Here is a 14285-nt window from a genome sequence, read left to right as displayed (position 1 = left end):
TATGAAATGAAGAAATAGTTGAGCGTGCCTGTCCTGGTTTCATCTGGGATAGAGTTAATTTTCTTACCGTAGCTAGTATGGGGCTGTGTTTTGGATTTGTGCTGGAAACAGTGTTGGTAACACAGGGACGTTTCTGTTACTGCTGAGCAGTGCTGACACAGAGCCAAGGCCTTTTCTGCTTCTCACCCCACCCCACCAGCGAGCAGGCTGGGGGGGCACAAGGAGCTGGGAGGGGACACAGCTGGGACAGCTGACCCCAGCTGACCAAAGGGCTATTCCATACCATATGGCGTCATGCTCAGCATATACAGCTGGGGGAAGAAGAAGGAAGGGGGGGACATTCAGAGTGATGGTGTTTGTCTTCCCAAGTAACCATCACGTGTGATGGAGCCCTGCTTTCCTGGAGATGGCTGAACACCTGCCTGCCCATGGGGAGGAGTTAATGAATTCCTTGCTTTGCTTTGCTTGTGTGTGCGGCTTTTGCTTTAGCTATTAAACTGTCTTTGTCTCAACCCACGAGTTTTCTCACTTTTACTCTTCCAATTCTCTCCCCCATCCCACCAGGGGGGAGTGAGCGAGCGGCTGTGTGGGGCTTAGTTGCCAGCTGGGGTTAAACCACGACAGTGCCTTAGACCGCAGCAGATATTAGGCAGTGCTAAGGAAAGCAAAGACAATCTCTGGCCTCTACGTGCTGATACATGAACAGAGTAAGTTACACCAAAAACACGGAGTATGGGTGTCTTGTAGTAACATGCAGTAACATGTAGCTAACGTGCATGTGCTCCGCTGTTCAGGAACCGCACCCAGCACACACTGTTGCCTCCAGCAACAGCAAGCAATGGCTGTTGACGTGCTAGCCTTGAGCTTTGGGCAAACTTGTCACACTTAGTCTATCTCACGTTGATTATTTATCTTTGCAGATACAAAGTGAGCTCAGGGAAGACATCCACATCTCCTGGAGACCTGATGATCTTAATATATAGGCAGCATGCTGTGTTTCCATTATGCACATTTTTTGTTGTCCCAGACACTGTATGGGGTGTGAGCTAGGAACTGCTGAAGGTATCTCAAAAGCAGAAGGCTGACCCAAGCTGGACCAAAGCCTTACAGTGCATGGGAGATGGGGCTAGCAGGCGGTGGACTGCAGTACGCTTAGAGATACCAAACCACTTGCTCATCCTATCACGTACACTGACTTTTGCATCAAAACTGTCCAGGCTGTCACCTGCATGTCTAATAGTGCAAAACATCAGATGGTAGTGTCACATTCCAGCACCCTCCTTGATGATCTACACCAGTTCTGACAAAAATTAGCTTGTCTTAACATAGAGGTACCTTACAGCTGGTGTAGAGCCTCTATGTGAGATGCAGAGAGCTTGCTTCTGAGTACAATCCAAAGCCATCAGCGTGTAGAATGGGAAGTCACTGTGTTTGTCTGTCCCGACCTGGGTGCGCGCAGTTGGGCCCTTTTGCAGCGTTGGGTGGCAGGCTTATGTGGCTGCTGTTTGCACCTGGGCAGTAAGGCCAGAGCAGTCTGGGAGCACTGGATATACTGGGCCAACTCGGATGTGAGGTGCAGCGCTCACCCAGAAGTCTGCCTTCTAGGAGCGCCAGGTGAATTGCACGGGCACAGGAGACGTGAGAGACAAAGCTGCAGAACAGGGAGAGGGACAAAAGTGAGACTGGTGGCCGTGGGTAGGCCACGGTTCTCACCACGAGGGAAATCTGCAGCCCACAGCCTGTTCATGGGTTCCTTGCTGGTAGGGGTGGGTGAGACAGCGGACACTGATCGCCTGGATTCTTCTGGAGGACCATGTGCAAGCTGCAGGAACGCCTTCCTGGAACACCTTCAACCTAAAAAAAAAAAAAAAGTGATACTTTCAATACGAGTGACTGGGAAGACAGTAAACAAGGCAAGAGAGGAATTTAGTGCTCTTCAAGGTAAGTAGAGAAAGAGACAGCCTCGTTAGAACTGAAGAGTCCCAACTGTTTTTAAGTTGCTGACTGCTTAGCCTGGATGCATGCAGATATTGGCAACTTCTGGAAGTTTTATCCCTAATAATGAGATTGGTTGTTCTCTTGAGCTAAATCTATAAAGAGTTGAACTGCTGCCAAAGCTGCCTTATGTAGTGTGTATCTTCAGTCTATGGGTCACGCTAGAACTATTTTAAGAGCTTGCTCACAAGACGGACCTAACTACTAGGTTTGCTGAGACTAGAAGGTTCCCCTTGTCCCCTGTCTCTCTGAACTTCTATTTCTAGATGTGCTGCAAATGCACATGAATATGTAGAGATGTATGAAAATTTAATTAGCCATAACTTCTCAAAGATCAAAAATATTTCAGTCTTTCTTGACTGAATGGAGTGTTTTCTAAAATCTACTCAACCCAGTTTCCTCAACACTACAGCTTGCATGAAGGGGTTGCTATGAAGGCATTTTTTCTGGTAGCTATGCCATGTAAATGGTCCTAGCTATCTTCTCTGTGCTCCCACCTCTTCGTTCTCACCCTGCAGTAGCTCCTCTGCTGGGAGAGTTGCAGCTCTCCTGTGGCCACGTGGCAAACTGATCAGGTTAGAAACTAGCCGGCAGAGACATTAAAGGGAGGTGGGGAACTGATTTCACTTCAGCTACACTGCTGAAACGAATGGGTGAAAAAGCAATCTGTGTTTAAAATGGACCTGTCTGGTTCATCGTGTTGCCAGACAAGCAGCTGTGCTGGCAGACCTGAGTGGTGGGCAGGCATGGGAGCTGGTGATGGGGGGAAGCAGGTCGGAGGAAGGTGCGGGGTAAGGGAAAAATGCTCAAAGTAAAAGCTGTAGCATCATGGTTTATACTTGCTTTAGAAATATAGGGGAGGAATTCTTAAGGGACTTACCCCTTGTTTTTTTTCTTGTTACTATTTTTCTCTAATCACATCTACTGAACCATTTACAAGTCCCTTCCAACTTGAGATATTCGATGATTTCAATCATGCAGAAGTTTCAAATAGTTTGAATTTGTGGGAGCAGCTAGAAGGTGATCCAGCAGAAACCACATGCCACTTTGGTCTAATGGAAATTAAGCTGTGTCAATAAGCTGTATGTAGCTTTTGTAGGGGTGTGTGTTGTTTTTCAATTGTTGCCATTCATACCTTCAAAACTTTAAAATTTTGTTTGTGGTAGTAATTTAACTCTCCCAGTTCATTTCAGGTAGACAGACTGATTTTGTTCTGTTTTCTGAGGCTAGGTTAAAAATTATGATAATGCTACTCAAGTTTTAAGTGCTTTTTCTCACGAGGGGTTTGTTTTAAAGAATACGTGGGCAGGACCCATTTCATGCAATGTGAGCTTCCTGGCTGTTGATCTACTTTGCTGTGTTCTTTAAAAAGAAAGAAATGCAAGACCTGTTATTTTATTTTCACTATGAGCAAAAATCAGCAATGTGGGTTTAGATCCATGTGCAGAAGGAGTAGTATTATATGTTATTGCAAAGGTAATGTCCTGGTTTTGGCTGGGATAGGGTTAATTTTCTTCCTAGTAGCTGGTATAGTGCTGTGTTTTGGATTTTAGTTATGAGAATAATGTTGATAACGCACTGATGTTTTGGCTGTTGCTGAGCAGTGCTTACACTGGTCAAGGACTTTTCAGCTTCCCCTGCTCTGCCGGGCGCACAAGAAGCTGGGAGGGGGCGCAGCCAGGACAGTTGATCCAAACTGGCCAAAGGGCTGTTCCATGCCATATGGCGTCATGCTCAGTATAGAAACGGGGGGGAGTTGGCCGGGGGGCAGCAATCGCTGCTCGGGGACGAGCTGGGCGTCAGTCGGCGGGTGGTGAGCAGTTGTATCACTTGCTTTTTCCTGGGTTTTGTTCTTCTCTCGCTCTTGTTGTTTTCCTTCTCATTACAATTTATTATTATTTTTGTGTGCGTGTTCCAATTATTAAACTGTTCTTATCTGAACCCCTGAGTTTTCTTACTTTTGCTCTTCAGATTCTCTCCCCCATCCCACTGGGGGGAGGGTGAGCGAGCGCTGTGTGGGGCTTAGTTGCCGACCGGGGCTAAACCACGACAGGTAAGCACCTGCTCAGTGAGCTACAGCTGGGGGGAAGCTGCGTGAGCCACGGTGAAGCACCCCAAGGTGATTTCCTTCATCTAGCAGAAGTGCGTCTCCGTACTGAAGGTGTATTATTCAGGAGAGCAGAAGAACATGGGCTCGGTCTGGACTGTGCTTGTGAACTGGCTTCTCGGGCCCTGCTTGGCTGCCTGGTGGCAGCAGGTGAATCATTTTTTCAGTGAGTGGCAAAAATTTGGCCTTTCTCGAGCATTCAGTTGTGAACAAATGATGCTCAAATACACCTGAACTTCAGACACACTAAAACGCATTTTATGTCACGCCAATCAATGCATTTTAGTAACTTCAAATGTTTTGCAGTGCTTCCAGATCCATGCAACAGTGGATACATTTCATTCGGTATTTTATGTAACTTAAAATAGTGCTTTATAGTTGCTTTTATCCCAAGATATAGTGAAGAAAAATAGATGGTTAAAATAAAACCAGCAAGCCATAAATGATTTTATGAAACAAAGTTGAAAACACATGATTCCTCTTAAGAGCATGTTTTGCAAAGGCAAAGGCTGCAATGCCCTAAGAAAATGCAGTCACGGTATCACAGTGAGAAAGCTTGGACATGACTAAAAAAAATCAGATTTTATCTGATTGACCCAGAATGAAATGAACTGTGTTTGCATCATTCCTGATAACCTGTTCTGGTGCTCTGAAAGGCGAGAGTAGTGACTGCGAAGGGAATGAATTAACTGGTGAAGGCCAGCAGCTGGGTGGAAAGCTGGAATGTGACACTGCGTTTTCTCGGACTGCTTTTCTAGGGTAAGATTTGGTACCAGATAAAGTTAAGAAGTGCCCATGTAAGAGGAGCAGGTCTTGAGTCCAGGAGGTGTAAGAAAAACCTGCAAGGAAATGGAGGTCTTTCACTTAAAGTAGTTGATAGCCTGGGCTACATGACTACATCCTGGCTGACTACAGCACAGCCTGGGATCCTGATCTCTCTGTTGCCCCTAACACACTGCGATTCTCATCAAGTTCTTGTGTCAGTGTTGTTCTGTCCCTGGCCACCCTGAATGCAGGTGCAGGTTGTGCCCAGATGCGGAGTCAAGTCACGTTTGGGAAGCCAGTAGGAAATTCTCTTGTGTGTCTTAGTCCAGATGTAGCCTGGGTGCGAGTGCTTTTTCTCTGGGTTGGGAAGGTGGAAAATGCCCCTACAGGCTCTTATTTTCTCTCATTCATGGCCTTTGAAGCAGCAATCGTACTCCTAGTTAATTTTTGGATACTCATTGGCTGGCTGTAGAGTTTTGCCTAGGGAAAGCAGTTGCTATTAGTATGTTCTGGCCAATCTTATTTCTGTTCATAGTCCAAATTGCAAGATACTTAGGACTATCATTTTAAGTGCAAATTGCAAGATACTTGTCATGACTATCACTTCTTAAAAGCACAATCTTCATGAAAGTTTGACTTGGGTATTGTTGTAAAATTGGGTAATGAATCTCCCATCTTAGTCAACCAGTTGAACCAAGGAAGAGGCTGATCATGTTTGCAGTAATTTCAAAGAACTATGAACAGAAATAGCATCAAATTGTCTAAGATCAGTGAATTCATCAGAGGCTTTTAGTGGACTAAGATTCTGTCATTTGCTTGAGAAGTGCTTATGGAAGAAGCTAAGGAAACTTCTTCAGAAGAGTGTGATCCTTTCTGCAAGTTTTAGAAAAGGATTTAGTTTCGGTCAACATGATTTTCCTTCCCTGTAAGCATGCTTCATTACAAGTATTTTTGTTGTCATTATTAGCTTCGCTAGCAGTATTGCTAATTTCATAGCACAGTTATTTAAATATCTAGGAGTAGCTAGTTAGAGCCATACTGAGGCACTTCCATCAGAGGGTCTGTAGTCCAGCTACTTGTTCTCATTCTAGCAAAAGTTTATTGGGAGCAATACCACATAGTGAGCCAGCTTTTCATAGAATCATTAAGGTTGGAAAAGACCTCTAGGATCATCTAGTCCAACCGTCAACCCAACACCTCCATGCCTACTAAACCATGTTCTGAAGTGCCGCATCTACACGTTTTTTTAACTCCTCCAGGGACAGTGACTCCACCACCTTTCTGGGCAGCCTGTTCCAATGCTTGACAACCCTTTCAGTAAAGCAATTTTTCCTAATATCCAATCTAAGCCTCTCCTGATTGCAACTTGAGGCCATTTCCTCTTGTCCTATCACTTGTTACCTGGGAGAAGAGACCGACCCCCACCTGGCTACAACCTCCTTTCAGGGAGTTGTAGAGAGCGATAAGGTCTCCCCTCAGCCTCCTTTTCTCCAGGCTAAACAACCCCAGTTCCCTCAGCCGCTCCTCAGAAGACTTGTGCTCCAGACCCTTCACCAGCTTCGTTGCCCTTCTCTGGACACGCTCCAGCACCTCCATATCTCTCTTGTAGTGAGGGGCCCAAAACTGAACACAGTATTCGAGGTGCGGCCTCACCAGTGCCCAGTACAGGGGGACGATCACTTCCCTACTCCTGCTGGCCACACTATATCTGATACAAGCCAGGATGCCATTGGCCTTCTTGGCCACCTGGGCACACTGCTGGCTCATATTCAGCTGGCTGTCAACCAACACCCCCAGGTCCTTTTCCGCTGGGCAGCTTTCCAGCCACTCTTCCCCAAGCCTGGAGCATTTCATGGGGTTGCTGTGACCCAAGTGCAGGACCTTGCACTTGGCCTTGTTGAACCTCATACAACTGGCCTCAGCCCATCGATCCAGCCTGTCCAGGTCCCTCTGCAGAGCCTTCCCACCCTCAAGCAGATCAACACTCCTGCCCAGCTTGGTGTCATCTGCAAACTAGCTGAGGGTGCACCTGATCCCCTCATCCAGATCATTGATAAAGATATTAAACAGAACTGGCCCCAGTACTGAGGCCTGGGGAACACCACCTGTGACTGGCCACCAACTGGAGTAAACTCCATTCACCACAACTCTCTGGGCTCAGCCATCCAGCCAGTTCTTTACCCAGCAAAGAGTACACCCATCCAAGCCATGAGCAGCCAGTTTCTGCAGGAGAATGCTGTGGGAGACAGTGTCAAAGGCTTTACTGAAGTCTAGATAGACAACATCCACAGCCTTTCCCTCATCCACTGGGCGGGTCACCTTGTCATAGAAGGAGATCAGGTTGGTCAAGCAGGACCTGCCTTTCCTGAACCCATGCTGGCTGGGCCTGATCCCCTGGTTGGCCTGCACATGCCTGTTGAGCACGCTCAAGATGACCTGCTCCATAATTTTCCCCGGTACTGAGGTCAGGCTGACAGGCCTGTAGTTCCCTAGATCCTCCTTCTGGCCCTTCTTGTAGATGGGTATCACATTGGCAAGCCTCCAGTTGTCTCTATCTAACGAGTAGTTTGGATGCGTTTGACACAAAGCTCAGTACCGAAATCCTCGTTCTGATGACGGTTATGCCTTTCACTTTTTCCTCAGGGGTAGATAAAGACAGTGACAATGTATTGCCACTGACTTTTTCACCCTGCAGCCTCTCAGCAGCTGCAGATTCACACCTTTCTTTGTCAGAGCTTCCCTTCAAATTGTCATTATTGCGTTTATACTTCTTTTGGCCTGTGATGGCTAAGAAAGCAAAGTTGTGGGTGTCTTCAGCACTGTAACATCTCTGAGTCATTGGATCCCCTTACAAGCTTCAACTATTTTAACTTTACTGCTAAGTTTCTATTCCATTTTTACCTTTTACAAACAGAAGTATGAGTGTTTTTCTCAATTATTCTGCTCAGAGCAGAAACAATGTTTGATATTTTTGCTTCAGCCCCTTTTGGATTTGTGCTCTCTTCATGCAAATTTTTTGTGATACTAGAAACTGAAACCAAGTAATCCAGAACACCTACTTTCCTGCTCCAGTGTATGCAGATAAATCACAAAAGAAGAAAATTGCTACGTGTTTTTCTTTGGTCCTAGATAAATCCTCTACCCAAGCACTGCAATAAGCTTGAAGCTAATATACTCTTCATTTCAAATTTAGTGAAAATCTGAAGCACTGACTTTGAGAAATATGTAAGTATAGCAAATAGTCCATGCGAGCCTCCACAAGTTTTACTCAAAGTTTTGTTTTGTTTTAATCAGGTTTGGATGTAAATCCATAAAAATGTAAGGCAATGACAAATCTGTGTGTGTGTTATAGCCTTGTGTCAATGGGAAAAAAAATGAACACACAAAGCTTTATTTTAAATAGAGATGTTGGAAACTTCAGGGAAGGGCTGTCAGAGACATAGTAATTTAGTTTGTAAAGATAATTATATTTAGTGCCTAACTGTTTGGTTCTTGAGGATTTCTGTAACTTCAGGAAAGTAAATGTTTGGTCTTGCCGATTCTGTCCCATAGGGCCTCAATCTGTGGTTTCAACCTGATCTGTCTCTGGCCTCCCCTTTTCCCAGAACTTGATGATCAAATATATTTAAACCCTCCTGAGGTGCTGCTGTACATCGTTATTAGACATGGGCATAATCACTGGAGTAGCACCAAGACTGGGACTAGAACAGACGATACCTAGAAATACCTCTGCTGAACGAGAGACACAAAGTCTCATGTTGTCATGGGGCATTGCAGTTAGGACATCATATTTAATGTGGGATTCTTCTAGCTTTTAACTGTGTACAAAGTTACTTGTAATCTCATTTTGCGATGAGGGAGAAGAAAAAGAATTCACTTGAGTAAAATGCATTCAAATAAAACTAACTTCAGAAAGATCCCGAGCTGGCTGTAGCAATACCCTGGAAGAGCAGGTATTTTTTTTAGCCAGCCTGTTCTCTGAAAACAGAGGTTATGCAGTTGGGCTTTCCCTAGCTCTGTCCCCGCTCCCTCCCACCCAGCCTTGCTCAGTAACCCTTGACCTTGTCAGCCAACTTCAACTAAATTTGACAGAGGGGATTTGAGCTCAAAGTTATTAAGTTCTCACAACTTTTTGCCTGGGTGCAAAGGCCTCTTGTTTCTGCTACAAAGGCTTCACTGTGAGCGTAGCTCTTGGTAGGCACAGGAGAATCCATCGCGCGGAGGGATGTGACCGAACGGCCCTTGTGCGAGAAGGGCTTTCACCAGAGCTGGTACTTTACAGGACTGCTGAGCTCTACTGCCTTGGGTAGTAAAGCACGTGGAGGAGTTTTTGGTCCGCTTTTGCAGGTTTTCTACAAAGGTCAGCACAAGCAAGTGAGCAGATACCCTCTTGCAGTGACGAGGAGCCCCCCGTTACCTGCTCAGCAGCACCTTTGTGGAACGATTGCTCTGCTGCTCCTGGCTTCAGCTGTCTCTGAGCTCCGCTGCTTCTGAAGATAGATTTGTGCTGCTCTGCTAATACATCTGGAGATCCAAGTGGGAGAGTAGGCAGGAGCCTTTGCTTTTGCAGAGGCATTGGTGCTTCTCAGAGACAGGGGGGCATGGTAGGGGGATCTCCTGGGTAGAGGCTGAAAGCAGGCATGTGCGGGCCTGGTGGCTCTCCTCGTTTGATTTGAAATGTTGGTGAATATATGTCTCATTACACACCTGAAAATTCATCCATGAGACACAAACTCATTGGAAACCAAGCTTCCTTGCTTCCACCATTCATATAAATAGTCTTTGACAGCTGTGAGTGAACATCTGGACAGAGCAAAATAAGTGGGTAAAGCGCTGGTGGCCCTGATGCAATATTTTAAAGAAACAACAGGTAGTTGTGTCCTGTCTGCACCCCTGCACCTACTGCTGTGGCCATTAGAAATCTCACATTTCCCAGCAATGTCTTTTTCAGTGCCTTTTCCACTTATGTTCACAGATCATATGAAAAAAGCAAAAAAATTGCTCTGAGTTACTCCAGAGTATTTTATATATTTCCTAATCCCCAACTAACATGCCTTTCCACAGTCCATGTCAGCATGTACACTGGACACGGACTTCGGGTTTCATCTATACAGTGGGATGACAGATGAGGAGTATGCACATGTGATGGCTATATGTAAACACACTCTTGTTATAGTGTGAATGTGGCCTTTAGGAGGACTAGTGTTTTGTTTAACTATAATTTAATCTGCTCTTAAAGAAAAATTGCTGGAAGACCTAAAGCAGTTCTTTCTGCTTGAGAACATATACATTGTTTCATTAAAGTGCTTTTTCAAAAGCAGCTCTAAAAAAGCTTGCAAAGATGAGTGGTTTAACTTTAATCATCCCAGATGTTGCCGTTCATAGCGAGTTGCTGTTTGGGTTAGATACAAGCACCTTTTGGTCAGAGAAAGCAACGTTTCCTGTAGCAGGGACAAGTTTTTCTTGGAATAATGAGAATAGCTTAGCCTACTTGGAATTAAAAAGGAAAAAAAAGTTGATTTGGGGAATTAAGTGTTGGAGGACAAAGTTTTCTGCTTTGCAGGGTGTTCTCTCTCTCCACAGTTAGTGGAAAAGCTTGCCGCCAGCAATGTTCAGAGCCCTGCAAGGCCTGTTGGCTCTGTGTTGGCTCTTAATGACCCACATTCTCACAGCTGCACTGAGACCTTCTGTGATGTGGTTATACCAGTGGAAAACAATGGAGTTATTTATTTCCAGCTGTATCTGTCACATCAATAAAGGACCGATTTGTGCCAGAGTGTGGTTGCTGTTGGCTGCAGCATGGAAATTTCAGGGGGTTTGGTAGCCAAGAGAGTATCGTTTATAAGATTCAGAGATCTGAGGACAAATGGCCAAGCTGTCTTCAAATGCAACATGTTGGGTTTTTCTCAAGCACATCATCTGTACGTAAAGCCCAGTTCGCCAATTCTGGCTACAACAGCTGCATAGTTTGAAAAAACAGTTCAAGGCCCCATAGTGGAACCCTTGAAATGAAGAGAAATATGGCCTTTACCATGACCCACGCTAATTAATCTCTTTCAACGAAGCCAGCATATACATCTGAATACACCCTTAACTTCACAGGCTGTACTTCTGTGCTTCTTCTGCTGAAGCAACTCAAGCTGTATCTGGTGGCTCTGCCTCCAGCAGTGTGGGAGTGGCTATATTCTTCCTTTTACCATGAGCTAAAAATGCTCAACAGGGCATCATCAAGGCTGTGATGCTTTGGTTGTGAACTGCTTCTGTCAAGCTTAACTAATTCCTCTAAGGTAACCCATCAGTTGCCTCCCAGATAGGGCAAGTCTTTACTGTGCACCATGAGGACAGTGTCTTCTGAGGAAATGTCTTCTGTAACTAATGTGTTAGTGTAACCTAATATGTTTTACGTGCATTATTTTGGTTTTTACACTTAAAACTGAACTGTTTTTTCTGTCTGCATTAAAAGTATCAGTAATTGTTTTAATACAATTTGAAGTTATCTAAATGCAAGAAAGACAAAACGTTTTACGGTGCTCGGACTCATTGCAAGCAGACCTTTCAGCAGGCTTGGGCTGAACGTGTGCTGACCTCAGGCTGTTTTGTTGTTCCAGACATTCAGCAACACCTGTGTAACTCTGGTTTTGTCTGTTGCCAGTGAAAACTAGGCAAAACGTGGGGTTTTGTGTGTCTATTGAATAATCAAATCTCAGGAAATGGGAACTTCCTTGAACCAAACTATGTTGGAAGAAGTTGCCATAGTACTATTGATTTTAGCTCTGATCAAGCACTCTTGCCTGACTCTGGCATAATCAATGGAAGTAAGAATTGCGTCTGCTTGTAAAACAGCAAGGTAATAAGCATGCGCTTGTATTCGTGAGTGTACATTCCTGTGCATGCACGCACACTTGCATATGTAGACAGACATTTCTAGAAGCTGCGACACTTCTGCTGTGGTTCAGCCTGGAGCATGTTCCAGAAGGTTTGCCAGCTCTTGTTTATGGGTTTGGGTGGAAATGTTTGCACGTTGTCCTGGTATTGTTGTAAGTGCCAGAGTGATCCCATTGTTTGAGTGGGATCTTGGTCAGAGGAACTTCTGAGTGAATGAAGAGTGATTTAGAGCATGTTGCATTTAATTATTACTTTTTTTTCCCTATGTCCATTCAATGTTTTATGAATATTTAACAGAGTCTCTGCACAGCCTCGCTAAGTGCCTTATTGGACTATAACAGCAGGAGTGCTGTTAGCAGTTCCAGCAGTAAGCGTGGCCATGTATCATGTACCTGCCAAAGAGCTGCTGGAGTTATGATGAGCAAGGCAACCAAATCCTAGCCCGCTCATCTGAAACACGTATCAAATTCCACAAACTCCTGTTACTGATCAGCAGTATCAGAAGCCGATTCACATGTGCTCCATGCACCTTTTCAAATACTGCCAGAAATGGACCTCTGCAGCTGTTGCCTGCAGCTGTTTGTGTTTTAGCCCTAATTTCATAGTTCTGTACAAGCTGGAGAAACCAAGATGAGTTACTGACTACAGCCAGGTTCTACAGCCAGAGGGAAGGACACTTATGCTATGCCACAGCGTAAATAAGCCCACAAACCCAAGCTTAGAGAAGTCATTCTGTTGCGGGCAGCTGATTGTGATTTTCTTGCCAGAAGGATCATGCGCTGCTTGGGGTCAGCTCTGCAGAGGAGTCCTGCAGTTGGAGCTTGCTGGTTCTTGTTGGGATACCTCCATGCTCCCATAGCCCTCACCTTCGCTTTGGCTAAGGTTCCTATTTGGGAGAGGGGAGTGAATTGTCCAGCCTCTCCCTCTTACCTGCTTCTTCGTTTCCCTTTTCCCTCTTTCCCCCACAATTTCCCTAAGGGAAATAACCAGTTGCTGCTTTGCACTGTTGAAAGCTGTTCTTGGTTTCTGGCCTGATGTTGTCTTAGAAAGAGATCATACCTTGAAAGCAAAATGCTGTTAGTGAAACACTAATAGAGCATGATACTCAGTAAATGCTAGGCTGTAGTACTTCTCTAGGGAGCAAAACTTTAAGGTTATAAAATATGGGGGAATTTGAGTAGGGATGTGATCATTTAATGTTGGTTGGGGGGGTATAAAGCTGATGGACAGTATACATAGGTCTAATAACTGTTCAGCATTTGTACTGTCAGTGGTTCAATGCTGACATAGAAGGAAAACCATCAGGCAATCAATAGCAAATGCTTGTCAAAGGGTCCTTTTGAGATTTACTCAGCATTTGGATCATGGGCAAAGTTGATTAAGTGTTGACATCACAGCACGTCCATGCATTTTCTGTGTCAACACTCTGCCCTTTTGGCAGCCCATTTGAGACTTCTGATGATTTCTGATAGGAAGACTCAATAGCACCAACATCGCTTAAATACCTTTTCAAACCTGTGCTGGTAAGATACTTGTGCTGGGGATTGTTTATAACCAGGGATCTGCTCACACCCATGGAGTCGTTCATGCATGAATGGGAACTGTTGTACTGGGAGGTCCATGGTCCTCCTGGTTCCGTGGCATCATTTTCCTCTTCTTCCTCAGCTGATGGTTGTCAAAAATCGTGGGTTAAATGGGGGACAAGTAGGCAGGTGAAAAGACACAAATGCTTTTTTCCTATTCTGTGCCAAGCAGAGATGAGAATGCCTTCCTGGAGCTTGCTGGCAAAGAGGGACAGGAATAAGAAATGAGGGCATTTTGTTTGCAGGACCCAGCCAGGCTGTAGAGAGGGTTGAGGAGTGAGGGGTTTCAGGACCTTCAAACTCTGAGTCTTCTTGTGGGTGGAGTGGGTTTTCTTTTTATGCATCTGGGATCCAGGACAACTTGTGTAGAGGTGCTCACAGGGAAAAACCATTCAGTCTCCAAACTGATAACTTTGCCATCACGCACACCTTGTGACATATGCCTTTCTTCTCTCTACTTGCGTAGTTTTTTATCAGGATGGGTGGGGGCTGAGGTCATAACTCATAAATCCGCATAGAAGTAACTCAGACATAAACTGTTGTTGGGAGCATGAGCGTGGCGCTGCCTCTCCCTGCATCCTTATGTTTTGCGTGGGAGTCCAGCTCTGGAGGAAGCGAGAGCTCCTCAGAAGGCTGAGTGTCACAGACAGCTCAGAGAATTCACTCTGAAATGATTAATTTTGTTACTTGATGAATGGGGAACCCTTGCCACGTGGAGAGAGGATCATCAAGTCTAAGCCAGAAACTGAGAAATCCATATACATCAGGCTTTTTTTGTTGTTGTTGTTTGTTTTTTCATTCCCCACCAACTTGAAGTGCCAAATAGATACTTTCCACTAAGCTCATAGTAGTACTTGACTCGGAAGCATAGGATCATCTCCTAAGATTCATTGCATATCAGCAAGGACTGAAATATCTTGCCTGGAAAAAAAAAATCTAGCTTTTAAAGC

The sequence above is a fragment of the Mycteria americana genome, chromosome 1, assembly GCF_035582795.1.
Source record: "Mycteria americana isolate JAX WOST 10 ecotype Jacksonville Zoo and Gardens chromosome 1, USCA_MyAme_1.0, whole genome shotgun sequence".
NCBI lineage: Eukaryota > Metazoa > Chordata > Aves > Ciconiiformes > Ciconiidae > Mycteria > Mycteria americana.
This window is presented reverse-complemented; position numbering follows the sequence as displayed.